This window comes from Penaeus japonicus, unplaced genomic scaffold, assembly GCF_977035675.1.
Source record: "Penaeus japonicus unplaced genomic scaffold, GWHDUDI00000001_assembly GWHDUDI00000003, whole genome shotgun sequence".
In the NCBI taxonomy this organism is placed as follows: domain Eukaryota; kingdom Metazoa; phylum Arthropoda; class Malacostraca; order Decapoda; family Penaeidae; genus Penaeus; species Penaeus japonicus.
The window spans coordinates 49986552-49994051 of NW_028234405.1; the positions used below are offsets into that span (position 1 = coordinate 49986552).

Below are 7500 nucleotides of genomic sequence, written 5' to 3' on the forward strand. Positions count from 1 at the left end.
TCTCTCTCTCTCTCTCTCTCTGTCTCTGTCTCTGTCTGTCTCTGTCTCTCTCCCTTCCTCCCTCCCCCCCCCCTCTCTCTCTCTCTCTCTCCCTCCCTCTCTCTCTTCTCTCTCTCTCTTCCCTCTCTCCTCTCTCTCCCTTCTCTCTCCTCTCTCTCTCTCTCTCTCTCTCTCTCTCTCTCTCTCTCTCTCCCTCCCCCTCTCCCTCTCCCTCTCCCTCCCTCCCCCCTCCCTCCCTTCTTTACCCCTTCCTCCAATCCCTCCCTCCCTCCCTCCCTCCCTCCCACCTTTACCCCTCCCTCCAATCCCTCGTCCACGCTTCACTGCGACATATAGGTTAATGATTCATTTGCTTGATTGGCACACGGAAAGCAAGAACTCTCAGCAGACCTACATAAAGTTCATGCGACTGCAAGCACAGATGATAGCTATGCAAATAGGTATCACTGATTATGGATTGCTAATAGGGAAAGAGAAGGTGCAATCAAAGAAAGAGACTACGGTAAAAACAGCGAAAATTTCTTGACGCGTTTGTTGGTGTGATCGTTTTTCCACTTCGGTTGAGAACAGGTCCTTGGGGGCCTGTGATGCGGTGGAGGGCTGACGGTGTCTTTGGGGTTGTGTAGTTGGTGGTTGTGGGTTGTGGTTGTGGGTTGTGAAGTTGGTGGTGGTTGTGGGTTGTGAAGTTGGTGGTTGTGGGTTGTGAAGTTTTTTGGTTGGTGGTTGTCGGTTGTGAAGTTGGTTGGTTGTGGTTGTGAAGTTGGTGGTTGGTGGTTGTGAAGTTGGTGGTTGTGGGTTGTGAAGTTGGTGGTTGTGGTTGTGAAGTTTTTTGGTTGTGGTTGTAGGTTGTGAAATTGGTGGTTGTGGTTGGTTGTGATGCTGGTGGTTGTGGTTGTGGTTGTGAAGTTGGTGGTTGTGGTTGTGAAGTTGGTGGTTGTCGGTTGTGAAGTTGGTTGTGGTGGTGAAGGTTGTGGTTGTTAGGTTGATGGTGGTGTGTTTTTTATTTATTTATTTTTTATGTTGTTGCTTGCATGTATTCCTGGCGTAAGGTTTACTTGTATGGTGTCTGTGAGGTTATGATATAAGAGATAATTTCGTTTGTCGCGATGGACTGACTGTATTAGGATGGTTAGCACGGAAGAATATAAGTTACTGAAGGATCCTTTGAGAGAAAGAAAAAAACAAAAACAAGTGTTGCTATATCAAGGAACACTGCCCCTATGCATCTTACGTAAGACACTCAACAGCAAAAGGGAAATTCAATTAGGTATGCTACAAATTCAACATAGGCCTCTTCGCTAATCGAGTTCCCATTTTCCCCCTTCCATTTGTGGGCGGGGTGATGTAACCTTGGCCTTGACTTCAGAGCACCTACTCGCTCTCTCTCTCTCTCTCGCTCGCTTGCTCTCTTGCTCGCTCGCTCGCTCTTTCTCTCTCTCTCTCTCTCTCTCTCTCTCTCTCTCTCTCTCTCTCTCTCTCTCTCTCTCTCTCTCTCTCTCTCTCTCTCTCTCTCTCTCTCTCACTCTCTCGCTCGCTCTCGCTCTCTCTCTATAGCCCTCTCTCTCGATCGCTCTTGCTCTTTCTCGCTCGCTCTCTCTCTTTCTCTCTCTCTCTCTCTCTCTCTCATGACCTCAGGTGTTTGTGGCACAGCTGATGGAGGAACGCATTGCTGTGATATTTTACCTTTCGGAAATGTTTCGTGAGATTTCGTGAGATTTTGCCTTTCGTAAATGTTTCGTGTTGACGTTCCAGCGCGATTTTATTTTGTTTGGAGAATATTTCCATGTTTTTTATTATTATTATTATTACTTTATTACTTACATATGTATTCGAAGTGTATATTTCTCATGGAGTATGTATAAACAAAAGACAGTGAAGTAATTAATTCATATTGTGAGAATTAATAGCAAAATACTACTACCAACGATAGAAAATTCATTCACGTACAAAAATAATGTTTCTATTTTCGTAACTTGCTCTGAAACGTTTTTAATATCATATGTTTAGGACAAAATATCGAAAGGAACATTGCCAATGAAAGGAAAAAAAATCAAATGTAAAAAAGGCTTAATTAATGATACAAACTTTACACATTTTTCTATCCTTCGTATCCGCTTCAACAACGTAAATTTATTAGAAAGAAGCACCGAAAATATATCCTTTGGATTGGTGAAAGTACATTAAATCTTTAACGCTTCAACAAGGATTTCTAATTTGTACCCGCGCTCTCTGACCCAATTTTAGATCAGTGGGTTTTTTCTTCTGGTTATATACGCGTGTTATTTATATTTATTATCGCTTATTTCTTTTTTTTTTTCTTAGTATTATCGTTCTTCGTTATGCGCCATTGGTTTTTGTGTCTTTAATTGACCGGAAATCGGTTATAACTTCAACAGGTAGATCGGAAAATGTTATAAAGTCAACAGGTGGGCGGGAATGTGGGCGGAAGGTTGACGGAAGGTGTCAGGAGGTGTGGGTGAGGTGGGTTTATGACCTATAAGAAAAGGTGGGTTTGTAGAATCAACAGGTGGGTGGGTGGGAAGGTGGGCTTATGACGTCAGCAGGTGTGGTTGAGGTGGGTTTATTAGCCTATAAGAAAAGGTGGGTTTGTAGAATCAACAGGTGGGTGGGAAGGTGGGCTTATGACGTCAGCAGGTGTGGGTGAGGTGGGTTTATGACAGGTGGGCGGAATGGTGGGTTTACGGGGACAACAGATGGTGGGGTGAGTTTATATGACCTACAAGAGAAGGTGGGTTTTTGAAATGAACAGGTGGGCGAGAAGGGTGGGCTTATGACGTCACCGGGTGGTTGTGATGATGTCATGGACGTGACCCCGAGTGTGGCGAAAGAAAATTGTTGTGGTTTGAGTAGGGCCGAGCAGGTATGCACGTATTTTAGGGTAAACACTGACACACAAAGCGAACAACGGTGCGCTTATTGAGAATGGTATACATGGAGAAAACGCAGGAAACGTGAGATAGAGAGATGGAGATAGAAACCGAGAGAGAGAGAGAGAGAGAAAGAGAGAGAGAGTGAGAGAGAGGAGAGAGAGAGAGAGAGAGAGAGAGAGAGAGAGACAGACAGACAGACAGAGACAGACAGAGACAGAGAGAGAGACAGACAGACAGAGAGAGAAAGAGAGAGCTAAGAAAAATGTAGTATTAAAAAACAGAACACTAACACAGTGACGAACCAGAAATTGTCTTCAAAAACGTGCAGCTTCCGAATGCTTGATTTCCCGCGCAGAAATTCAAATTACGGTCTGGTAGATCCATCTTCGAAAAAGGCCGTTACACCGAAATTCAAACATTTAACGCATATGTTGTATGATTTTAAGTTCTGTCTTACTTCACATGTCTTATAAACTCTGCGTATTCCTTTATTTTTTGCATATATTTTATATTTTTTCATTCATTAACGTTGTTATTCGTAGTTGATCGTTTAAATATGGTAGATCGACTCTGGGATAATTTTAGAAGAAAAAGGGAAATTGGCGGGACTTTCGTTCTTTTGGAGAAAACCGTAACAAAATGAAAATATTAGTTGCATTGCCAGTAACGTATCCGTGTTGTGAATAAGCCGCATCGCCGCCATATATCCTGGTCTGGCAGTTGCATAAAAAAACAGCGAAAATAGTGATATTTTCGTTGAGAATATGTATAATTCCGAACTCTGTGTCAAAGGAAGGAAGCGAATTGAAATAAAGATCAAATGATAATCGGAATACCTTCATTATTAATAAAAGGGAGGTGGTAACAACAGTAAAGACACATCCACAGAACAGCCAATAGCGGAGCACTTCAAGTGAACGCACCACTTGACCCATTTTCTATACGGTTTTTTTGAACGCAGAAACCCTACCCTTGGCATTTCAACGAGGCCAAGAATAGGCTCAGCAACCATCCTGTCAACATAGGCCACCATCCTGCCAACATAGACAACCATCCTGTCAAAATAAGCAACTATCCTGTCAAAATAGGTAACCATCCTGTCGAAATAGATAACCATCCTGACAACATACCCAACCATCCTGTCAAAATAGGCAACCATCCTGTCAACATAGACAACCACCCTTTGCAACATAGGCAACCATCCTATCAACATATACAACCATCCTATCAACATAGTCAACCATCCTGTCAACATAGATAACCATCCTGTCAACATAGATAACCATCCTGTCAACATACCCAACCATCCTGTCAACATAGACAACCATCCTATCAACATAGGACTTGAGTGTGCGTTACCTACGAGAGGGAGCGTGAATATAACGTGCATTTACTCACTTCGGTTCCCTCTGCACAAGATGAGAATTCATTTTGCATTCAATAGGCTATATCCATCGACTGAATTGATAAATGGTAGATTTCTTGCAGTTTGCAAAGCATAAATTGCTTGCAAGTAATAAAATGATCGATGGAAGACTGGCGAGTCGATCAGGAAATGACTCGCAACTCGTGGTATAGATATTTTTTATTGCAAGGTATTTTCTTGCCTTTTTTACACCTAAGGATTTTACAGGTTTTGTATGTGTAGAAGAAAGTGTTATTAATAGTAGTATTAGTGGTGGTAGTAGTAGTAGTGGTAGTAGTAGTAATAGTAGCAGTAGTAGTAGTAGTAGTTGTTGTAGTAGCAATAGGAGTAATTTTAATAGTAGTAGTGGTAGCAGCACCAGGAGAGAGAGAGAGAGAGAGAGAGAGAGAGAGAGAGAGAGAGAGAGAGAGAGAGAGAGAGAGAGAGAGAGAGAGAGAGAGAGAAGTAAAGAGTAAGAGAGAGAGAGAGAAGGAAAGAGAAAAAGAAAGAAAGAAAGAGAGAGAGGGGGGGAAGACAGACAAACAGGCAGACAAAAGACATACAGACAGACAGCAACAGAAAAAAAGAAAAGAAATGGGCCAACGTACAAACCTCCAAACGCAGGACTAAGCGACGGAAAAGCGAGCGAGGGACACCCTTTGATTCTCGCTCTCTCGCTCTCTCATTTTTATAACGAAAGAGGGGAAAATAAACATAAAAGTTAATTAAGATGAAAAGGGTGAACCACACTCAGGCAACTAGCTACCCCTCGCGCCCTCGTCCGGGACACGATTTTGAGAAAATTAATTTGGTGATTACCATTACTTATTAATTTGTTGTCTTTGCTTCACTTGTGGGCGGATGAACTGACGTCTCTCTCTCTCTTTCTTTCTTTCTTTCTCTCTCTCTCTCTCTCTCTCTCTTCCTTTCTCTCTCTCTCTCTCTCTCTCTCCTCCCTTCCCCCCTTCCACCCTTCCCCCCTCCCTCCTTTCCACCTCCCCACCCTCCCTCCCTTCCCTCCCTCCCTCCCTCCCTCCCTCCCTCCCAGTCTCTCATCCTGATATAGAAACGAGTACAGTAAATGTACTCCGAAGTGTACTTTCCATTAACCACAGCTTACTGAACGTCGTGTTAATTGCCGCATTTGATGAAAGGGGTCGGTTGCTCGGCACTCGGGGGTCTGAAAAGGGACGAGTAACTTCAGGTAATCACTGAAGTTTTACGCGTGCAAGGAAAGAACATAGTGTGATGGTGAGATTGTGAGTGAGTAATGATGATGTTTTGTGGTGAGCTCATGAGGATATTGATGATGATGGTGACGGTGGTTGGAAGACTTGATTTTTTTTTTTTTTTTTTTTTTTTTAGTTTTTTTTTTTTTTTTTTTTTTGGGGGGGGGATACGTGAAAGTGGCGCTAGATGAAAGATTTTTTTTTTTTTTTGTTTTGTTTTGTTTCGTATTGTCCGTTTTACTCGTTGAATTACGCCGACTCTGGTCATAACGCATATCATAGTTGTAATTAGAGGGAGCAATTTGCCGTGAATTCTGACATTCGTCCGACATTTTTTATTAAATTCAATGGAATATCTGCGGTTTGCACAATGATGATGAAAGATTATGAAATTAGCCACTATGAAATACGTAGCTCAAAAGAAAAAAGAATTACCCTGATTTTTCTATACTGTATTTCAACATATTTCGCTTTTTTTTTTCAAAAACATTGATGAATAGATATATAGATCGTACAGACATACTGATACCAGGAAGATAATGTAAAAAAAAGAAACTGAATAAAGATAGAAAGTAACAAAATGAAATAAAATAGTGCAGGGAGAAAGGAATGACATAATAGAGACGAAGGGTTAAAAGGATACCAAAAAGAATAAACGAATGGGAAATGGAGAAAAAAAAGAGAAAAGTAAAAATGCAGGACAGGAAGTTTCAAAAAATGGTCAGTTTTATTAATAGAGATAAGAGGAAAGTTTATGATAGAGTGGACGGAATTGTGATAAGGATGAAGGATAACCAAGGTTAGAAGATAACAGGATAGATAGACAAAAGTGGAAGGAGAAATTGAGAGGGTGTGTGTGCGTGTGTGTGAGAGAGAGAGAGAGAGAGAGAGAGAGAGAGAGAGAGAGAGAGAGAGAGAGAGAGAGAGAGAGAGAGAAAGAGGAAGAGAGAGATAGAGACAGACAGAGAGGAAGAGATAGAGAGAGACAGACAGAGAGGAAGAGAGAGAGGAAGAGAAAAATAGAGAGAGGGACAGGAAGAGAGAGAGAGAGAGAGAGGAAGAGAAAGAGAGAGAGAGAGAGAGGAGGAGAAAGAGAGAGAGAGAGAGAGAGAATGAAAACGAGAGAGCACAAGAGAGAGCAAGCATTAATAACTCAAACCCCTCTAGAGAGTGCAGATGGCGTTACTAATGAGCATACAGTCAACGTTTCAGTGGAAGGGGACGATCGGTTGAGAGAAAAAGGGAAATAGATAACAAGAGGCGAAGAGTGGAAGGAGGAAATAGAGAAAGAGAGAGAAAAAAATTGTGATTATCATGAAGGTATATCGCTTGGCGGTTCAGGAACGAGAGGCATATGGAATTTAAACATCTTATATAAATCCGAAAATAGGGATTATGAATGATATAATGTAATCCTACAATAATAAAGGGGGTAAAAAAAGGAGAGAAACATGGTCCAAAATAGCACCATAACCATTAACACGGTATATAATGGTATTCCCGACCTGAGAATAACCAGGTTTACTTTGAAAACAACACCCATAACATTTCAAACGCCCTTTTTTCACGTCACAGTGAGCATTCCTTCTCTCTGTTGATCTAACGGAAAAGAAAATAATACAAAGAAATCTCCAAAGGCAAGACAGGAAGACCTTCGCTTAAAGGAATATTATCTCTCATTTCAAGCCCTTTCTCCCTTAGGGCTTCAGGGGATGTTAAGTTTCTCATTATATAATTATTTCGAGTTTTCTGGAGAATTTTTGGACGACGTGTGAGCCTCTAGATAAGGGCGTCTGTGTAATGGGGTTAGGAAGAAATTTTCGTTAATTAGATGCCTTTTTTTATTCTATTTAGCTGTATTTTATTCTACTGATTATCATTATATTACTCTTTTGAAAAGGTAACACGAAGAAACGAATGCAATCCCCCAAAAATAACCGAAAAAAAAACGAGTCTTACGAACGATGTTTACATT

The 7500-nt window shown here is 41.4% G+C and overlaps 1 protein-coding gene across 1 annotated transcript in view; it reads left to right on the forward strand.

The window, feature by feature from the left end:
- Positions 1 to 7500, forward strand: part of LOC122247843 (sodium/calcium exchanger Calx) — a gene marked incomplete in the record, with an annotated part of 135322 nt that overhangs the window by 873 nt on the left and 126949 nt on the right.